This window comes from Argiope bruennichi, chromosome 9, assembly GCF_947563725.1.
Source record: "Argiope bruennichi chromosome 9, qqArgBrue1.1, whole genome shotgun sequence".
NCBI lineage: Eukaryota > Metazoa > Arthropoda > Arachnida > Araneae > Araneidae > Argiope > Argiope bruennichi.
Window position 1 is genome coordinate 38,583,833 of NC_079159.1, and position 23,924 is coordinate 38,607,756.

The following is a 23,924-nucleotide window of genomic DNA, read 5'->3' on the forward strand; positions in this document are numbered from 1 at the left end:
GATCAGTATGATACATAATTTTAATCACTTTTACCATTTATTGTTATTAATAATAATCAGCTAATCGTATTAACTTCAATACACGCACTCACACGCACACACATACAATACAACATATTGCATACTTCGAATAGTCTTTGTGCAAATTTCATTTTATTCGCATTCTAACAATAGTTATTTTCTAATTATTCGCTTCGTATTCTAATACAAGCCAACTCTTTTTCAGTCTAACACTTGCGGAATCCAAAATGCTGCTAAATTCAGCTAAATTCCCTTTAAGGTAGTCTCAAATAAAGAAACCTTGATATCAGTTCAAAATTAAACTCTTTCTATCATCATTATGAAGAAATAAAATATATTCATCAAGAATCGCACGTCTGCATTTATTAAAAAAGAAAATGAATACATATAACATAGTGGAGGCAACGGTTTAAATCAGACGATAAAGCCAAAGAGCCTCGGCGTAATTGATTCAAACAATAGCCAATAGATCTTTATGTGCATTGTATTTTGGGAGTAGCATTTACAATAATATAAACATCTAAACAACTGCAGACAATATTTTTAAGTTTCATCAAATAATTATCATGGAAAATCCTTTGTCTCGTTAATTATTGACAGAACATAATAAATTAAATTACAATCAAACGAAATGACTATCTATTACTCATACAATAAAAAAAAAGAAACATGAATTAAAAAACAAACAAACAAAATCTGTACTATTATTACAAAGATAATCTTGAAGTATTTGGAATCCTTATTCGTAATTTTTTCTTTTTTAATGATTGTATCAAATTATCGAAATTTAATTTTCCATCTATGATACTTCGATAAAAATTTCAAAATACATTTTTACATATCAATTATTTTTGAAAAATTAGAAATACGACATAAGATGCATCTATTTCAATCTTTATTTCCAAATTTACCTCGTTGTTCAAATAGGAAAACTATTTATTTAGAAACAAATGCGGATGGCTAAAATAAATAAGGTACACCGAATAATTCAATTAATTCTTTTAATTATTAAATAACCAAAAAATAAATATTAAATTGAATGATGTTTCACGACGAAATAAGACTACATCTGTTTTCCCCCATGGAATAATATTTTAGATAAATATATTAAATTTAAAATTTGTTTTGGATATGTTTATATTAGATTTCTGAATTTGTATGTTAATTGCCCAGATTCCTTTTCGTTTCGATAATTTAACGTTTTTCGAACAAATTTTAATTGGGTGTAATCATAACATATTGAAATAACACAAAATAATGCATTTTGAGAGGAAATTGTATAAAAGAATTAGGAAATATAAATTAAACGCTGCGTTTGTTCAATATTAATTATTTGATGGTAAATTTTTTTCCAAGAATTTAATCCACTAAGTTTCGCATAGCAAGTTTTAGAGATTAAGGTGTTATTTACAATAACGATTCCGAAATCGATTAAATTTTAATTTATTCCGGGTTGCATAGTTCAATTTAATAAGTCCTATACCATTTCAGTAAGTATTTACAAATATTCAAACACCAGCGATAGATATTAAAAACGCATAAAAATGAGCAAAGCATGTTGAAATTTGAAGTTAAAAAAGATTTTAATGATTACATTCTTTAAAAATATGCTGCTAAAATTTAGATAAATCAAATGATAAAAGTTTACTACAAATATATTGTTTTTAAATACTAAAATAATGCATTACACTATATTTATATATTATTATTGTTACTGTTAAAAGATGAACTAGAATTTGTAATACCAATTTCGTGCAGAAAAGCTTCTATGAATTAATAGAAGAAACTATAATATTGTACTTGAAAAAATCCAAAGGCATTTATCTTCGTTCTCCGCATGACGATTATCGTTAAAATAATGCCATACATGTTTTTGAAATAGATTTATCTTTTCCTTTGTCCTATAAAGTTTTGATAAGAAATGAATGGACAACTGTTAATACTTTGCGAATACTAAGATAGAGCTTACTAAAAAAGAAAATATATGGTAAGCATTTTCAAGGAATAATATGTTACCCACACAGAATCTTAAATTTAGTTTCTAATTATATATACTAAGTAAAATGATCGGAAGCAATTAAACTAAAAAAAAAATATAAGAAAGTTCCAAAATGATGAAAATATTTCACAGAAAGGTTGAAAGACACAGGCAATCACCCCATCTGACTTTGTTCCAGTATATAAAACCGAAAAGATTTTTTTTGCACTCTACTATAAACATGTATGGAATAGTTAAGCGGGACATTTATAGTAAAGACTTTTTGGTGCTGCAAGTCACGCATTTTTACGCAACTTTCAAAAAGCCTAATTAACTGCATTTGAGTTACGAGGTTTAGTCATGGTTGACTTTAAGATTGTCTTCGAAGTGCTGCCTTTTTATCACCGCCTCGCGAATGCACATAAATATTCCAGGAACAAATGATATTTTAACTCTCGTGACTAGTGCCATTTTATCCTAATTTTTAAATTTTAATCTATTTTACGAAAGGAATTTTAACAGTTGATACGAATTTACTGTCAAATTTTGAATCGTGTTTTCTTGTTTAGATATTTTTCTCTGATAATGGTTGTTACATGCGATGCATTTTAAAATTCAAGATAACAATTTTCTTTCTTGTATTTGATAGGTAGAAATTATTGTAGTAGTCAAAAAATTTGACATCAAGACTTTGACAAATCTGCGTATCTTTTGAATCTAACAGGAAAAGTCGTTTTTGGAATCAAATGTATTATGGAAGCTCTCACTCTATATGGAAGCTAAAACAAAATTAATTGGAAGAATGGAAATTGGTACGCTGTCTTAATACAAAATTTACTGTCAAATTTTGAATCGCATTTCCTCATTTAGATATTTTCTCTGATAATGGATGCTATATGTGATGCATTTTAAAATTCAAGATGGAATTTTTCTTCTCTTGTATTTGATATATAGAATTATTGTAGTTATCAAACTCAAGATAGAATTTTTCTTTTTTGTGTTTGATACGTAGAAATTATTGTAGTTATCAAAAAATTTGACCGCAAGACTTTGACAAATCTGTTTATCTTTTAAACCTAAACGAAAAAAGCATTTTTGGATTCAAGTCTGTCTACACGGAAGCTAAAACGGAGCTAATTGGAAGAATGGAAATTAGTATGTTGTCGTGATAAAAAACTAACTGTCCAATTTTAAATCGTGTTTCCTTTTAAATAATTGCGATGCATTTTAAAATTCAAGATACAATTTTCCTTCTTTATTTGATAAGTAGAAATTATTACAGAAATGCATAGAAATTATTATAGAAATACGTAGAAATTATTTCATGTCAAAAAATTTGATCTGAAGACTTCGATAAATCTGTGCATCTTTTAAACCCAACCGAAAATTCATTTTTGGATTCACGTCTATCTATACGGGAGTAATCTAATTTAAAATTTTGAAACGGAGCAAATTGGAAGAATGAAATTTGGTATGTTGTCTAATCACTAAAGTTATAAATTTTTATTAAATTTTGGGTGAAATCTGTTAACTGAAATTTTTCGGTTTGTAACTATACTAACTTGTATAATTTGTACTATCCTATTTGTACGTACTTGTACTATACTATTTGTATATATTTGTACTATACTTCGGTTTTACTATAATTCAAATATGGTGACTTAGATATATTGTGCTTATCTAATATATTTTGTTAATTTACTTACATATTGGTTTATTTAAAAAAAGTTAAAACTTATTAAAATTTTGGATCGAATGCTGTTGCTTGTTTCTCTGTTCGTGTGTAACAGCAACTATTCAAAAATACAACAATGAAGATTGATGAATTTCTGAAAGTGATCTTTTATCTAAACTTTTAGATCTGTGTCAAATTTTGGTTCAAAACAATCAATTGGTTGATTGCCATTTGTTAGTCTATTTAGTTTTGTGTGTGTGTGTGTTTTTTTGGAATGTGATGACTCAAATGCACAAAATACATGAATTTTTGTAATTGTCTTGATATAAAAATATCAAATCTGTATCCAATTTTTTTAAAGAATCTAGTTATCTAGGGATTTTTATTTTCTCTTTTCTATGTACGATATTAAACATAAAAGGGTTCCCATTTTGCAAGTATAAGTGAAAGACAAAAAGAGAAAACTTCCCACTGTTTGAAACACTAATATTAAATAATATATTACATTGAAAGATTTTTTTTAACTATTTAGGTTATCAAAAATACATATTTGTGGTAATTCTCCCCTTTTCCCAAGTTTTTTGAATGAAATGAATGATAGTCTTCACGGTTGTTAACATGGGAACAGCGATTGAGTTCTAAGAGCACTGTCCCTAAAAGCTATGACCGAAATCCTTTGCCAGGAGATACGTTCCATCATCAGACTGGACAAAAATCGATCCCAAACTGCCAGCAAATCAACAGGAAAAGAGAGAATCTACATATACATTCTTCTTATTACATAGTCCTTCTATAGAATAATAATTTTTTCTTCTTATAGCCTTATGTAACATCTTTCTTATTCACCCCCCCCCTTTGTTTTCACACATGGTTCCGAAAAGTGATAACTCAATAATGATAACCTTAAGTTCAAAGAGTTACACCAGCACTGTCTAAATATCCGAGGAATTTGATTAATAGTCATCGCGATAAAATTCTGAAACCTTATTAAATCGTTAAAGTCCACCACAAAAAAGACAGAACTACTCCGACCCGATATCCTTTTTTACATTGCTAAGATTCCCAAAGAAAATAAAACTCAGATAATAAATGCACACACTTGTAAGCTTAATGCCACAAGATCTAGAATCAAGAGCTATCACACAGAGACACACGCACGCACGCACACACACAACATATAATAACATCACTAAAAAGAAATAAAATTATACAATTTACCGATATCTAAAGAATGAGATATAAAATAAAGAACTGGAAAGTAAAATTTTTATTTCTGCTAATTTATATGAAAATCATTGCAGTGATTATTTAAGTGTTTGCTGTTTTCTTGCATGCGGTGTTATTGTTATTAGGGGTTGATGTAAGTTTGCATTTCATTCCTCAGCGTTTTTTTCTCGTTAGTTGCAAATGACGACGTATCTGCATCAACGTTGAAAACGACTATTGTAATGTTGAAATGTTTAAATTTCGAAAGTCTAATCCGAAATATCAATTGTTTATTTTCTCAGCGTCTTATTTTAGTTTGGTTTTACTTCACCAGCGTTTGAATCCTATGCATAATCCTCTATAAAACTTCTACAGCATAAGTTAATGTTACGTAGATGTAATGAAAAAAAAATTATTTTGAATTTGCATATTAATTTTTCGTGACAATGATACAATTTGCTGTATTGCAACGCTTTGAAATAAAAACAAATAAGCGAAATTTCAGAAATGATAAAAAATGGACAGCTAATTAATTAGAGCGTTTCCTGTAAGCGATGGAAAAATAATTCACTCATTTGTTTCTATTTTTAAATAATTTTTCAAATCTTCGAATATAATAATTTTTACTTGATTCTTTGCCAAGATATACGATAGGCTCTATACAAATGTTATGAAGAAGGAAATTCTCTTTTTGTACCCGGAATCTTCGAAAAATTTATTAGAAAAAATTAGTTAAAAAATTAATTAAAAAAATTAAAAATAAAAATTAATTTAAAAAAATTAGTTAGATTTTGATTGTTTTTATTTATTTAACTAGAGGAAGTGTAATAATTATTACTTTAAAAAGTTTAAGATAATAATTATCTTGAAAAGTAAAAGTTTTATTCTTAAAAGCTTTCGAAAAAGTAACGATTTTGCAAAAATTTCTCAACAGTTAATAAATTGCTTTAGATATTCAAAACAAATTTTATTGAAACGATAACCCTTTTTATTATTTGGTGCAATTTCGATTTTTTTTCTAAGGTATTGAGAAACGATATTATCAGCAAATAGGACAAAAAATCACCCAAAACAATCCAAAATAGTTAAAAAAATGAAATTTGAGTTTCGAGACTCATTAAGTTACCATAACATCTAGTTGAATTCAAATTTTATATCTAAAAGTGCAATAAATTCGTCTGAATATCGCAGACACAGTGAACCACAAGCAGGCAAGTATTTTCTTTTATAAGTATTGATTTTTTTCAAGGCATTTTTATTTTTATCAAAAAGAGGATTTGGGAAGAATAATTGCGGAAAGCAGAGCACGTTTCAAACTAAGACATTTCCTTCAAAATCAGGAAATGCTTTATGACGGTAATGGATGTTTGGAATGCCTAAAGTTTTTTTCATTCAAATTTCTAAAGAATAAGTTTGATTAATTGAGTGAACATAAAAATCTTAACATTCTATTCGGCGTTGATCGTAATATTTTCCTGTTTCATCCTATAATTATGTATTTTTTGCATTCTTTTCTAAATGTGTTCCATATTTCCAAAGATGAAATAACGAAGACGAATAAAAAAATACGAAAAACCCAATACCGTATACTTTGATACTCAAAATTAAATTTTAAGAAATTATGTTAAAATATTTGAAATTTAGATTACTGTCCCATTTGGAATCTACGCATGCGCTATTTTGGATGAACAATAGATAAGCATAACACCTAACACTTTCATCTCTTAGTTTAGTTATGTTAACATTCCGTTTCAAAGCAACACTAGCGCTATTTTGGGACGGACCTCGGGATTTTGATGAGCGGTCAGATGACGAGGACGGCATTTGAGCTGGCACCCTCTGGTAAACTTCTACATCACACCATCAGGAGGACGTTTGGTCCCGATGGACTTAACGCGTACCAGTTCCGCTTACACGATGGTTCTCTTGTTGAATGAGGTTTCGAACCCGAAATCCTCCAGTACTGAAGCCGAGAACTTACCACCAGGCCCCATCGCATTATGAAGAATTTGTAAAATTTTCTTGAAGATTTAAGTGTTTAATTGTTATTTGTAATCAATTTCAATAGTCGATTTTATCATTTTTTTATATATAAAAGAAGTTTCCTTGACTGACGTATCAATACACAGCCTAAGCTACAGGAAATTTTTCGAATAGTTGTTTCTTAAGTAGTACGAAGAAAAAATTCTAAGACCTGATTCTTCGAAATTTTAGCTGAAATTAATAAAAATTTCATTGTTAAATTTTTCATTGTAACTATGAAGAATATTATAGCTAAAATTATTTTTACACAATCTTAAAAATTCAAAAAAATTAATTTTTCTATACATCAGCTTGTTTCTCATGCATTAATAGGGTTAGTGTGAATTTTTAAAAACGTTTTCAAACATAATTTATAGCAGTAATTTTTATTATTGTGTTACTATTTTTTTCAAATATTTTAATCATGTACTTTTGCTTCAGTTAAAATTATGGAAAAACATATTTCTGAGTATTAACTCGATTTCGAAGTCGATTTCATTTCTGCTTTTACTTTGCACCCTTTTATTTAATTTTTTATGTCCATGCATAATAATATGCTTTTCAGATATTTCTTTAAAAATGGTTGGTTTTCCTATTAATTATTTTTGCTTTAAATGGTAAATTTTGTTTCCTATTATAGTAACATTAAATTTTAATAAATTCAATATGTATCATAAGCCTTTTTAATTTATCTGCGTTTTAAGAATTTTTTTTCAGACGATAAATTTTACTGCTTCAAAGGAATATTTTTAAAAACCTGTGAACATTAACCTCCAAATATTTTTGCACCCATTTCAACAAATTCATTACTTTTTTACTTTCATAACTTTTCTTTACAACTATGTAATCTCAACTGATTTTCCTTCTTTTTGTGAAGTATTTAATCTCTCATTTTCAGGCATGAAAATGCTTTTTTAATATATTTTTTATACTGACAGAAAGGATTAACTTTTTATATTCATTGAAAAGTTGGCTATATTCCAGAGGGAAATACTGCTGCTAAATAATTTTTCAAGCGGTAATTCGACAGCATTACAAGTATATTTAAGAGCGTTTACATCTAAAATTTGTCGTTATCTTAAAGATTAACAGAAGTGTCACGAACTTAGCGACGGTTAACTTGTTATTGAGTTAGTTAGCTTTCAGTCACTTGTTTTTAAGAATAATAAATTTTTTGGGTTTTTGCATTGATGTAATTACAATGAAGATTTAACTTTAAAAAAAACATGACTTCATTAGCAGCCAATTCATTGTAATTGTAATGGTAATGAGGTAATTTGATTTTCTTGGCGAAGAAAAGCAAACGTACTAAAGCTATTTTCAAACAGAACAACTTACTGTAATCTGACCATTCCTAAACATTTTCGTTTTTTCCTTATTAATTATATAAAATGATGTCTGAAAATTTACCATCATTCTTTCAGCTTCATTTTTTTGCCTTTTTATTACAATTAATTTATATATTTTTTTAAAAATTTCATTTATAAACATCATTAAAATTCTGATTAGGTTATGAAACATACATGTATTGTTTTTATGGAACAAGCTTCAAATAAGGTATTGAAACTTGCATATTTTTTTAACATAATTTCAGCTTTATTTTTTACCATTTTATTGTAGTTAATTTAAATTTTTAAAAAATTATAAATCATTTATAAACAAAATTACATCATTAAAATTAGGTTATGAAATACGCATCTATTTTTTTCATGGAACAAGCTTCAACTCAGATATTGAAACCTGCATAATTTTTATTTTCACATTTTGTGTTATTTAATGAAATTAAAATCTATAATTAGCCCTGTGCATCAGCACAAGGAAGAGAATAGGCAAAAGTTTCCTGAACAAAGAAGGAGTTAAAAAATATTAAATTAATTAAACCTTTACTGAAAGCTGCTAGGGTAACACATAAGAAAATATGAAATTTCAAATTTCTTTCCGTAGAGAATTTTTTTAAGGTATTGAAACGAGAAAAACTTATTCATAAATGAATAAAATTTCAACTTATGAGATTGATTTTTATGTCGCAGTTCATCCAGAAATGCTTAATGATATGACTCTCACCTGTTTTTGCAAGCTCACTGACCGACTCAATATGAATAATCTAAAAACAGGAATTTGAAATTTGGAGATGTTTACTATGAGAGAAATTTTGGAAATTCAGTCTCTGATATCAAAAATCTCCTAGAAGTTATGCATTGACATATTTACATGTAATTTTATCGCCAAGATAAATACATTTCCCAGGAGGAACGATATTTTAATAGGGTAAGAGATCGTTCAAGTTGCATTACACGTTTGAATTATAATAAGGCAATTGCGGGGATTAGGCAAGGAGTTTCTGTCACCAACCTGACCATCTCTTTAATCCTAATAAATCGCTATCTCAAGCGGTCGCATGTTGCCAATAAATATTTTTTATGGTAATAAACAAAGTTGACGAGTAGAATAGTTTGTTTTGTCATAAAATGGTCTTTTCCTCTCAAGCTGCTATAGTAACCTCCTTTTTTTATTGCAGTTCACCCTGTTACCACAGAACTAAGCCATATAAACAGAGATTGTTGTGACTGGCTGTTATTCTCATTAACTTCCCAACTTTTCAATAAGAAAACAACGATCAACAAAAAGTCAAAGAATCTTCAAACTGTTTGTAAAAGGCTAGACATTTTTTCCAACATTTTTAAAAATATTTTTAAATTTACAGGGTATTGTAATATTGTGTTAAAATTACTATTCATAATGAGCCTACCTCTAATTTCTAGTATAACACACCCTGTTAAGGATGTAAGACAGACATTTTTCAAGGTCATTAAAATCTTGTTAAAATCCATATCGTTCACAATATATTTTTCATATGATTATTTATCTTTCTGTTTGATCTTTTTATGGTGCAGTGGATAAACGACTGATTTGTTTTGGGTTATATGAATAAATTTTTTTTAAAAAAATAAAACTTTATTTATTAATTTTTAAATCCAGCAGTTGGTGACCGGATCTTGATAAAAATTTGGCGAAAAGGATCGGAATGGGCTTGGCGATAGGGAATATAATTTTTAAATTTGTAATCGTTTAAAAAGTTTTTAAAAATAACTATACATGATAATTGTCCGAAAACTCGATAACGGTTCAAAGAATTAGTTTAAAATCTAATGTACATGAGTAGTCAAATCTAGTGTTGCCGATGGAGGAGGATGAACAAGAAGTGTAGCATCATCATCTGGAATGGTTATTCATCTTTTTGTCATCGTTTTTAATTGTTCATCTTATTTTCAAACAAACTTAGTGTGTCTGATGTGTTATTTATATATAATAGCTAATGTAACAATTAAGACTGAGGGAAAAAATGTCTGTTATTGGTCTTAAGTGCATAAACTAATCTTAGTGGTAGAAGTGATTTTGAGATATGATTCTTCTCTCAAAGTCTGTATACTCAAGACCCAAAGTAAAATTACTTTAAGTCTATCACCGATTTTTATTACTTTCTCGTATACATAGCATAGAGAAAGTATTGTAATTCATTAAAAAAAATCGAACTTGAGATTTTGACAAATTTTGACGTTTTAGACCTTTTAATTTTTGGAAAATGTCCGTCCGTGCGTCTGTGACAAAGATAACTAAAAAAAAGCCTTGAACTTTACAGATGAAATTCAGTATACGGTATTTACACCAAAGTTGTGGATATGTAAAAAACTTTGAGCTAAATCCATTCAGAGGAACTCTGTCTCTCCGTAAATGATAGATAACAAATGAAGAGAGCTAGATGGATACAATTCGGTTCAGAGATTGAACTTAGCATCTATACTGTAGATACCTGTCAAATTTTGAATCAAACCCATAAGAGTTTAACCGTTTGTCGGTCTTTACTTTCAGAAACATAAAAACGCAATAATTAAAAAAAACAATGACTTAAATATATCAAATTCGGTATAGGGTTTTGCGATTACAAGTGAAATTTGTGTCAAAGTTTTGTTTTAAATCGTTTGGGAAAAACTTTTCAAAAACACAATTTTCGTATACTTTTAACAGCATGCCAGAGAATAATCGCCAAGAGGCCGCCAAGGATGATGACACGATAGATCCTTGTAAAAAGCCTAAATTCACGCCAGTGGTTAATATTTCGTACCAATTTGTTCGCCAGTTTCATGGAAGGCGTTTTCTGGGATAACATCTTTATTAGAGAATGTATGAGAAATTTTTAGTTAAACCACACCAGCTGGTTCTGATTTGTTATCTGTAAATATAATAATGAAATAAATGCTTTTTATTCTTCTTTGTTGGTTTCATTTAGTGGGCGACGTTATGATCGGAACTCTATAACATTTATAATTTTATTAATTTAAGCATAGATTTACTCATTTTTTGCGTGGAGAATTTTACTGTCAGTATTGACTTTTTTAGACGCATCTTTAAAAATAACGTTAAGTGAAGTTAATATTTTAACATCATGCTGTTGCAACTTTTTTTTAGTAGATATTCCATTTTTTGTGAAATTCAGCATATTTTCCTTCTTTCATTTCGTACTTTAAAATTATATATTTATTGCACAACATAAGCATTGTTTTTCTTTTCACAGAGTGGCTGCTGTAAGTTTTAATACAAAGCGGACAAGGACGTAGATTACTTTTTCTCTGGAAGATTTTACAACGAAAGCGACCTATCTGCTCCCTTTTATTTTATTTTGAAAAAAAATTACATTTCAAATCTTTCTATTGCTTTAAAGGAATCGGAATAACCGAAGCTCACTTTTATTATAGCGAATTATGTGCATATAATTCATTTTCTGCTTGTTAGAAACAACTAAATGAAATCACTTTATCAGTTATAATATAGATATATATATATATTCAATTTAATTAGCAAAATCAGTATTGTGGTTTTTAGAAAAATCGCAGACATTGTTTTTTATTAACTCTAAAAATATTGATTTTTTTTATTATGGAAAAATTTAGCTTACAAATCGTTTTATTGTTATAAAATAATTTTAATCATTTAGTGCTAAAAAATTAAAATTTTATTAAGATTTAATTTGATTTAAATAAAATAGTAATTCTATTTTTTAGGAATTTTTTTTAAAGATGAATCCACTAAGTTTATTACTGAAAGTTAAACAGGAACTGTTTTCAAATGTAACGCAACTTTTAATCATAGCTTTTCCCGCTAGGTGACGAAAGCTAGAAAACACGTCAGTTTATTTACGTAGACTCAATGTATTATCAACAAAACAACCTTTGCTCTAAATTTCGCGGCTCTTATATAAGCTACTTTTTTAGTTTTAAACACGCTTTATTCAGAGAAACCTTCTTGTCTTCGAAACTCAAAAACACAGATAAAACAGTTCTTCGAAGATATTTTTAAACATTATGGGATTTGTTTAAAAATAAGCAACATTACATAAAACTTATATCGGGTAGGTAAAATTTAAAAAAACATACATTAAAGACTGCATTACATACATTACATACATAAAGACTTCAAAACATACATTAAAGAGTATTTATTTTGGGGGTAAAATTATCGCAGCGTAATTATTTAATTAATTAATTATAAGTAACATTATTTACATACCTGCAACTGTATTTCTATTCTCGACACTAGTTTTATCATAATTGATTAGATTGTGGTGTGACTTTCTATTAATTTTAATTCGCATGAATTTTTCTTATTGTTTTCTTAGAAAAGAAATTAATGGAGATTTCCAATACAATTTATTGCTCTCTTCGGAAAATGCAGACGATCTCAAGGACAAAAATAAAGTGGAAGTAAATAGTATATCTGGATTACTTTAGAACATACTTCGAGATCATATCAACTGTGACCGTTTCAGAGACTCTGCTATTAAGGATGGAATGCTAATTTTCTGTTCCTAATCCCAAAGAATAGACATTTCCTTAGAAATTTATTACTTTATGAATGTATATATATTATGGTAAATATGTTCGGATGCAAGAACCGTCTTAAATGTTGAAGAGTATCGATTCAAAATTTCATTCAATTTGAAATCTGGGTTCGCATTCTGGGGCTCATTTATCGGTCAACTGCGCCATTTTCAAAATTAATTGAACCTCATTAAAGTAAATGAAAGAAATTAAACAAAATTGCAGCGCTTTTGCTCAGTATTATTTTTGATGCAAAAATCTATCTATATCTATCTATCTATCTATCTGTAGATAGATAGACACTTGATATGACATATCTAGTGTCATTTCAAGTGGCATACCTTTCAAAACTATTAATTTCAAAAGATTCTGCACTACCTTAAAACTTATTCTTTTTAATGATATCGATTTCATTTCTGTACAGTTTTTTTCTTTATTTTTATTAAATTCTTAAATTACAATGTTAGGATTCTTTTAATGTTATGAAATTAAATATCCATCAAAATATTCAAACGCATGCTTTTTCAATGTTAAAATTAAGATTTCTTTTTAAATAAGATAAAATTCTATTTCTTGGACATTAATTCCGAAATACGAGTATGATTTCCGATTTTACTTTGATTTGATTTACTTAATTTCTTTCAACAATTTCACTTGATTTACTTCATTTCTTTACTTCCGATTTTACTTTGTAGCATATACATTTTTAATTTGAATCCACAATATTTTGTTACAAATTAATTCAATTAAATTCATATTTTTAAGCGCTATCAAATAAACTTGACATTTAAAAAAGGCATTCCATATTAATGGTTGCCTAAAAAGTCAATAATCCAGGCGAGAAAGCTGGTCGTTAAATGTGGCTAGTTACTTATATATCATTTTAAAGAGCAAGCAATAATCTTTTCAATGATAATGATTTAATTACTGCGTGATATCTCATTTAATTTTCATACATTTTAAATGATTTTTATCAGTACTGAAGGTCATTCATACACTGACTCAAGTTTTTACCGAAGGAAGATTGGCAACAAGAAAAAAGGAAGAACACTATGTGATATTTTCTTCCCTAGATACAAGAATACTTGTAAGAACAGATGGTTATTACAGGTATTCGGTTATGACAACAAAGAACAAATATGAAGGGACTTCTGTTGTCACCGGACAATGGAGAAGAGGGGAAAATAAATCCCATTGATTGCTGGACTCATACCAAGTGTTTCAAAGAACATAAGTTAAGAGAAGAGAGAGTTTAGTTATTGGCAGAAGGGTCAAAGGGCACAGGAGGGAACGAAAAAAATTAGTGAAGATTGTACAATGAAAAGAAATTTTTATATGAAATTTAAAGTGTAATAAGTATTTTGATTTAAATAAAATATTTTTATCCTGAGTAACGTCGACTATATTACAATAGTTAGCTCGATATAAGTCTTTATAAACGTAGCACTGAGAATTTTAAGAAGTGCTTTCTTTAGCTGTATTTAATATTCTTTCCGAATGTATCATCGATTTGTTTGTCTTTTACACATTAATGCGGATAAAATACAAATAATGTCCAAAGCCATAAAAAATATATTAAAAATTTATACTTCATAGATAATACCGTAAATAAAATTTCTGAAATAAATAAGGAAAGACAAGAACAACAACAACAACAAAAGAGGCTAGAAGTTAGTAGGAAGAAAAAACTCGTAATTCTATCGATCTTTCAGGAATCCAAGAATATATGTTTTTTTTTAGTTGAAAGACAATTTATGACGCCTCATCGTGTCGAACACGCTTTGATAATAAATTTCGCAGCCGCACGCGACTGCAGTTCTCGGTGGAATGTTTTACAATTGATTGAGATTGAGGGAACCCGCGAAAAGAAAACAATTTCACAACAGCCTTGCATGATTTATCGACAAAAACGCCTCTTAGGTCAATTCTTATTGGGAATTTTCGGCTTCATAAATTTATAAGAAGAATACCTATTATACCAATGGGAATTAATTATACCAATTAATTAATTAAGTTACCAATGGGAATAGTTCTCTACCAAATTAATTAATTAAGTTACCAATGGGAATAGTTCTCTACCAAATTAATTATACCAATGGGAATAGTTCTCTACCAATTAATTAATTAAGTTACCAATGGGAATAGTTCTCTACCAATTAATTAATTAAGTTACCAATGGGAATAGTTCTCTACCAATTAATTAATTAAGTTACCAATGGGAATAGTTCTCTACCAAATTAATTATACCAATAGAAATTATACCAATGGGAATTATACCAATTAATTATACCAATAGGAGTAGTTCTCCGAGGTTTTATCGCACTACATCATACTAAAAATGGTATCCACCGCATAAAAATCGTGGATCTTCAGCAAGACCATACACTCTTCAGGAGTATTTTCATAGTCTGCACATGAGCATTTTGTGCGTGGTATATATTTAAGAAAACAGTATATGCATTTTTGACATTTTTTCACTACCGATTGAAACGAGACATTGACAAAGAAACACAATACCGGTAATAAGATCACACATGAAATTTCATTTAACTAAGTTCCATCTCGGTTACATGCGAAGTTGCAAACCGACAGACGGTCAACCCTTTGGCATTTTGGTTCAAAATTTGATAAGAATTATACTTTAGATGCTGAAACTGTATACTAAATTTTATCCAACTAGCTTTACATTTTGTATTTATCGATTTTACTTGCTTCCAGACAAACGGACAACTTTCTGTGAATGGATTTCGTTCAAAATTTGACAGAAATCTATAAATTTGGTATAAAGATCACATACTGAATTTTATCCATCTAGGTCAAAGCAGTTTACACATAACACGTACACAAAGAGGCAAACAGACATAATTGTAAAAATGTGTTTTTTTGGACTGATGGGAGTTTGAACCGAGAAAATTTGTCAAAATCTGGAAATCGAATTTTTTAATCGTTATATTTTCTGTTTGGCTACTTCCCATAAGAAATTCTTTGCATGCTTAAGATTAAAGATGATTCTAACCTTCGATCCGAAATGTTAGAGAATAATAATGTTTTATGGCTAATTCGCCTATCTTTATTTTGCTTACAAAATTTAATTTTAATTTTATAACCATAATAATCTACGCAGAAATAATATATATAATAACTACGCAATGACGCGTGAGTACAAATCCAATGACTAAAAGTAACGAAAAACAATGTTGAAAAAATTAATTTTTTGATGGTTAAGTTTTGTATGATATTAAAATTTATATCACTAAGTAAATTATTTTTCAAATTTTAATGTGATTTTAAAATAATTTTTGTGAAATCATATAAATTGAAATTATAGAGGAAAAGAACCTAAATTTTGATTAATTTTAGATAAAAGAAATCTAAATAAAATTTTGAAGAATGATTTCTTGACTATTCAAAAAGTAAATACTTGCTAAATTTGGTAGGTCTAGATCCAAAATCAAGCTGTAAAAATGTTTTGAAAGATTTTATTTTCAGGATTTAATTTTCATGTCACACGAGGTAATTTACTGATAACAGTGTAGAAATATTATTGTGAGTCATAATATGGAGTTTCCGATGAAATAGTCACTCCACAAAAGGCAGATTGGCCTCAATAAATTTTATTAGTTTTGTAGCTAAGAAGAGAGTACTTTTATAGAATAAAAAATCTCTACAGTATTAAAAAGTATATCTGTATGAGCGAGCTCACTTCGTGAAACAGATTTTTGAAAACGCCAACATTCATATCGTACTTTTTAATTTTAATGCTTTGCATTATAATGTATTATCTGGCGTCCCGGGTTCGAGTCCCAGTTCGGGCGTGGTTGTTTTCCACCCTGTGTACTATCTGTGAGGTGTGTGAATGTGCCTCTCTGTAAAAAAGAGTTGTGCAAGCGAATGTGATGTATGAAGTAGCTAAGTCGTACTCTTAGCCCTAGTTGGTGCTACTGAAAAAACAAGAGACACTCACTCGGCTTAAATCACTGACAGATAACTGTCAGCTGCCTTATAAAGTGCTATAAGTCACAACACAACAACAGAAAGCAAGCTAATTATTTAATTTCTGGCTTTTATACAAAATGGTTCCGATTTATATTCGGAAGGGAAAATTGGAACTTTGTCAGATAGATGTAAAGAATATCCCTAGAATGTGATAAGCACCCCGATATTTCATTTATTATCTATGCATAATTGTAATCTCTACAGCCTTCATTCACAAAATAATACTGTGTTGGCACAAGCTGATAAATGTCAGTTAATTTTTCCTGCTTGATTGCATCCTTTTATTTCTGATTTTTTCGCCTGAAATTATTTTCTGATTCAATGGGGATTCGTTGTGATTCATTATAACTGCCATATCGATGTGAGAAAAAAAGTTTCTAATCTTTTTGAATCTATTGCTCTCAGCTGAGAATATATAGCGCAGTGTTTTAGAATTCAAGAGATAAAAAATTTGAGAGATAGTAGTGTACATTGCAATAAAGGTATCTTTGTTAGTAAAGAAATCCATGAGCAAGAGTAACATACTGAGACAGATACAATCAATACACATAAAAACATATATTGTTTAATTACGACGTCTTTGATAGGTGCTTTTATACAATTTATTTAAATAAATCTCAGAATCAGATCCAACGACAATAAAATGACTAACAACATCAAGAGAATGTTTGGCTCATAATTTCAAACATGGCACACCTTTCTGATATTTGTACAGTTGCAATGAAAATATTTGAGAGATGAAGTCCTCAATGGAAGTCCATTCAAACCTTTATATCAAGCACTCTATCAATTCTTGCAAATGTATGTGAATGGCTAAAGACAAATAGCTCTGCACTTGAGGAAATTTCCTGTCTTCTTGGACATTCATTGTGGATGGCCATATAGGGAGCCCATTAAAATCCTTTCCTCTTTCCTGTCGAAGGAACAGTGGACTTTGAAATAAACAAAAAGGAATGAAAATATGGAATTTTATTTTATCGATTTATCACTGTATAACGTTATTTTGTTTACATTCAACTAAATTAATGTTACAAAATGTCTTGTTCAATAAAATAAATATTTGAAGGGCCCGGTGTAAAAAGTACATTTTAATGACTTCTCAAAATGACATCATAATTATGTTAAATTATCATTTAAATGTTCTAGGTATTTTAATTTTTGAAGAAAGGAAATAAAATTGACAATAAAGATTTCGGTCAAATATTAAAAGCAAATATAATAGGAACTTTACATTTCGAGTTTTTTAAATAGTTAAAAATTAAATTTTAGTTCAGAAAAATATGCTGTTGTTTCTTATGGCACTTAGACAAGCCCGTGTTACGAAGACAGCGATTTAAGCAGATGGAGGTGCGTCTCTTGCTTTAGTAGCGCCAACTAGGGCCAAGAGTGCGACTTTGCCACTCACGCATCACTCCTTTGCTTGCACAACCCCTTTTTAAAGGAGGGTACATTCTCACAACTCACAGATATAACAGAGGAAGAATAACCAAGCCCGAACCGGGACTCGAACACTGAAAGCCCAAATCACGAGGAAGACGCGCTACCCCTATGCCAGGATGCCGGCTCACAAAAGTATAAAATTCTTATGGAAATTCAGTATGCGTGCATATAAATATTTCTACGAAATTAGCATATAATTTGAATTACAAAATCATACACTTTATTTTTCAAATAAATTTATATAGGGTAGAAGGGAAAAAAAATTAAAAATTAAATCGCCTGAAATAATATAAAAATTTAAAAAATATATACTTTTTAATTTTTTTTGACAAATTTTTGTTTTAATACATATTCATACAAATTTCCATAACCCCAAATAAAAGCAAAGAATTTCTCAAAAGTTCTTAATACAGTCCACCGGTCCCTCGACTCTTTTTTTCTATTTCTGAGTCGAGTTTCAGTCGACGATTCATTGATACGCTTTATACCGTAATAGAACCTATAGCGGCAAAATTCAAAGTTGGTTTTCTTTGTCTTGAACAATGCAAACACACACACACACACACACACACACACACACACACACACACACACACACACACACACACACACACACACACACACACACACACACACACACACACACACACACACACACACACACACACACACAAACACACACACACACACACACCAATGCAAACAATGCAAAATACGGAAAAATTGCAAACTGTAGAACAGTTGAATAAGTACGGAAAAATATCTCGTACACAATAATGCTAATAGCGGAAAGTACTAAAATTACCATTATTTGGTTGGGTTTTTCAAAAATATGTTATCTGTACTCGCCGACAATTTTTTAGACTCTACAAACACGGAATATTGATACAAGTTACATATGGTGAAACTATAAACCACTCAGAATTTAACAAATAGATTTTATAAGCGTAACAGGGTTGGATGAGGCAACTTTTCATATAAGGAAATGTACAATATCTATTACCGGATAATAGAAAATTTCGTATGTGCTGCCAAACATCAAATTCAAATACTGGCGGATTCATTCTGATTGTGGAATTTTCAGCGAAGTCACAGTAATGAGAGTGCAATACTTGGATACTAATGCAGAATGTAATATCCGATTTCGTAGATATCATGCTATTGTTTTAATTCCTAAGTGCCGATGAAAAGTGATTTTACTGAAATGAAGAAATTCAGCTTAGTAATAATTGAAAAGCCCATTTTTTTTCCCGTTTCCTTTTTTCATCGAGGCGTCGGAATTTTGAAAAATCTTTACCATAAAAATATCCATTTTACGAAACCTTTCTTTAGTATGAATGTGAAGGTTTAATTAAAGTTTAATTTTTTTCATACTAAATGGATAATGCTTTACGATTGTGTAATTGATTTTATTTTTGTATTTTGTGTGATTTAGAAATAGTGTACTAAAAATAAGTGTACTAAATTCGGAATTCAAATTTTACGCCAAAACATGTAAGCTATCTCAATCTTTAAAAATGTAAAAACACTACCATACCCAGACATCTCTTTTATGTCTGCATCTCCTCTTTCTGAAGTTCGGAAGGAGGGAGGACTCATGACAATATTGAGGAGTTTATATATACCAACTATATTAGAAATCATAAATGTACTATACTTCAAGATTATTGAAATCGCGTGATAATAGAAATTATTTAAAATAAATAGCTTAAAGGTGTTAGATTTATAAAAGTTTTCGATTATCTACTTTAAAAAAATTCAGGACAAGTACTACTTTTTTCTTCATGATCTAGTGATGTGAAATCATGATTGGAATATAAGTGCTCCCGAATATGAAAAGTGCTGAATGTTATAAACTTTATACAGATCTCATACAAATTCTACAAAAATAAATATCAAGGTGTGTCAACTAAAAAGTATTCATTTTTAGCTGAAATCGTAATTCCTATTTAATTCCTCAAAATGTTTTAAAATAATCGAATAAACAAATTCGAAGAATCCGATAAATGGTCAAGTAATTTCGTTGAAACTCGCTACTTTAAATAAGTAAATTGTTTTAATGTAAAGTTTAAAATGGCTACAATTTAAAACAATTTTGATGGTAATGAATGCATCTCCGCAATTTGAAAATTGCTATTTTGAAATTATTTAATTCAATAATTGGATAGAATTCATTATTGTTCTATTTTTCGTTTATGCCGATGTATCCATTAAAATAATTATCAGTGAAATTATTTATTTTATTAGTAATTTGTAAGATAATATCAACCTGTTTCTCAATAAGAGAAACATTGAGACGAAGCGTTATTTCCAAAATTACAGCGAGTTTTAAATTTAAGTATATTTAAAAGCGCTGAATCCACAAAGCAATTAGAGAAATAATTGCTACATTTTATTTCATGCAACAATCTAGCAATCTCAAAATAGTAAGTTTAATTTAATGTGTTTTTAAGAGATACTGGATCTGGAAATTAAAATTTCATGTTTTCGCTTGTATTAAATATAATTTAAAAGAAATTTTTGAATACACAGTTAATTGTTCATCTAACTTACAAAAAAAAATGAAATGAAATTTCTGTGAATTGTTTTGCATTTTAAATGAAAAAAAGCTTAAAAACATCTGCATTTTTTGGGGGATTTTTTTTTCGCTGGATGTATTAAGCTGAAATATAGCTCTTTAATTAAACACAGTAAAAAATAGAAGAACTCATAAGATTTATGAATTAAATTTAAAGGTATGAATTCTTAAATTAAAAATGTTTTTTTGCTTAATATTTAGCCAAAGGTTAAATAGTTATGACGTTACTTTGATATTTTTTGTTGTTAAAAAAATCCTAAAAAATTATTTATGCTTTCTTAAATATTAAAATATTTATTCAGTTAATTTGTATTTATAAATGAAAAACTAATGACTACTTTTGGATATTTTTATTAAAATATGAGTCAGCTAATGTTTAAACGTACTTCTCCTATATATAAATACTTTCTTTTTATTCAGATTTTTAGTATGTTTTTGCTAGGTTTTTCAGATTTTTTGAACTGATTTTAATTTATTTTCCCCTAAAAAGTAATATTTATCACTTAGATTTAATAATTGTTTTTCATTTTTGTTTTTATTGGTTAATACTAATGATAGCACCCAACATCAAATATTAATTTTCGAAGCTGCTTTATTATCATAGAGTCTACATTGCTAAAAATAGTTTAATGCAAAAATATTTATAAATAATTCAGAAATCAGTAAGTCTCGCTCATAAAAATATAATAATATTAAGAATTCCGCATTAATGATTGGTAGTTGATATGAGAAAATAGAGATAGCTGTTTTTAGCATTTAAAGGAAACGATGTTCTTTTCACTTTTAATTTCATAGATCAAAAATGTTTACTTCATTAACTGATTTTCATTTTATTTTCATTACCTATTAATTGCCTATCAATAATATTTCCCTTCTGAATACATAACAGTTTTAAGAAAATATTTTCTTAATTTTAATTTTATCTATTTTATCTTATTATCTAATTTATCTTATTTATTTTTTATTCTAAATCTTTCTGTCTTTGAAATCAGACTTTGAGGAACATTATTTTAAAAAAATTGTTCTCAATTTGCTGCCGCCTTGGTTTATTTTCTCATTCGAAGTTTAATTTATATTTTGAAGAAAAAATTTGGATTTTAATATTTAAGTTTTTTTTAAAGAAACATAAAATGATTTTTTTGACCTGTAATTAATCTAGAGTTTGAATGCAAAAATTGCGAATTTAACTGTGTTTTTTTATATACTTAATGGCATCTAAATGTACTTAGTAATCAATGTGATTATTTTTTATCCTTTTTCAGTAAAGAATCGACAAAGGAAAGAAGTGGCCTTTCTAATCATTGAAATCCCATGTTTACCCCTTTATTCTTGATCATCCCGTGATTTCATTTTTTATTCTCACTTCTGCCTGAACACATTTTCTTCCTACTGAAGCCTCAGAATAATAAAGTTCGATTAGATATCATAGTAAAGTTCATTTGAAAGAACCTGTAAATAATTATTATAGAAATATCTCGAATTTCAAAAGCAGTATTTAACTTTTAATGGATGTATCTACCGAATGTTGTAATTTCATGCAAAACGCCAAATATTACTTTAATTTCCCAATTTCCACATTAAAGAATACTTTTATTATACTATAGTAATCCTTTAAAACTCTAGCATTTTTTCAATTTTATCTTTAAAAAAATTGATTCGACGTGGATCGCTTTTTATTCCAGCTATGATATGTCCATCTATGATATTTGTCTATGGATAATAAACAAGTCAAGATTAGAGAACAAAATAAATTTGTTATCAAAAGCTATGATCAATTATCTTTACTTTTCAACGTAAATGTCGTTAAGATTCAGACATCTGTCATATCGGTGGACCAAATTTTTGATTCTCTTTTCGAAGAACTTTTCATTTGTGGTGTATGACGAGCATACCGCCTCTTTGAAGTTCACCGTTTGTCTGCAGAACTTGTATGGAAATCACTCATCTCTAAACAGCGTTCTTGATGAAGGGGGACAAGGACGCATGTCTGCTGAAAAAGATCTTCCTCAACAAATTGATTACATGGTTATGCTAGATATCTAGACGACGGGCAGATCGATCAGCATATCCAAATTGTAATGGAAAGGGATTGTCGTGGATTGTGATGAGCGAGTATAGAACCTGGGACCTTGTGGTTTGCAGCCGAGTAACATGACCACGATATAAAAGCAACTTCTCGGGTAGAGTAGCTGCTAGCTGGCTTATAAGCTTTCACCACGGACTCTCCCTCCAGTGAGTTGGAGGTGAGACGAACGATATGGCTGTTGAGTGGTGATGTATTAGCTGTTGATTCTAATGCGCTTGCACCCATTTGAGTAATGCCAAGCGTTATGGCGAGCGTGTGTGGGTGAGTTGTTGCTGAGTGAAGTGAGTCTGACGACTTTGGTTTGCTGCGTCACGTGAATCTGACGACTTTGGTTTGCTGTGGGTAGATGGCGCCACAATAGCTGTGCAATCATCGTCCGAGATCACCAATGTGGTGGATTGTGATTAGAGAGGATAGAACCTGAGACCTTGTGGTTTGCAGCCCAGTAACATGACCACGATACAAAAGAAATTGCTCGGGTAGCGTAGCTGTTTGGCAGTAAATTCATTTTATTCTATAAAGACAATAGGTCTTCCTTTATAGACAACCGGAAGTTTAAAAAATAATCCATATAGTTAGTTGTAAACAGAATATATTCGGGTAAATTATGCCTCCATTATTTTCCATTATGCAAATCATTATGTATATTTATTTCTTGAAAAAATTGGAGGGTACCCTATGTAGTAAAAAAACGATGAGATAGAAAAGAAACTGAAGTAATATTTCGATTTGAAAATAAAAAAAATTAGTAAAATCCATGTGTCAAATCTAAGTTAACTAAATATTTATTTTCCTATGTAATACATTATAACATGGACTATTTTCAAGAATATTTATTTCCATTTTACCGTTGACTGAAAATGGAACTACTATAAATTTTTCATTTAAGACTTTTAAAAAAACAAACATAGGTTGATTAATTTCTCTTAAAGTATGCTTTTCCCCCTTTCTTATTTTAAATCTCAGTGAAACACAAATTCTTATTCCGCTCACTATGGATAATATTTTATCTCGTGCCAAAAATTCTCACATCTAATTAAACTTAC

General features: G+C 29.0%; 1 protein-coding gene across 1 annotated transcript in view; it reads right to left on the bottom strand.

The window, feature by feature from the left end:
* Nucleotides 1–23,924, bottom strand: part of LOC129984497 (rhodopsin-like) — a 198,238-nt gene that overhangs the window by 13,537 nt on the left and 160,777 nt on the right. The gene's annotated exons all lie outside the window — the stretch shown is intronic.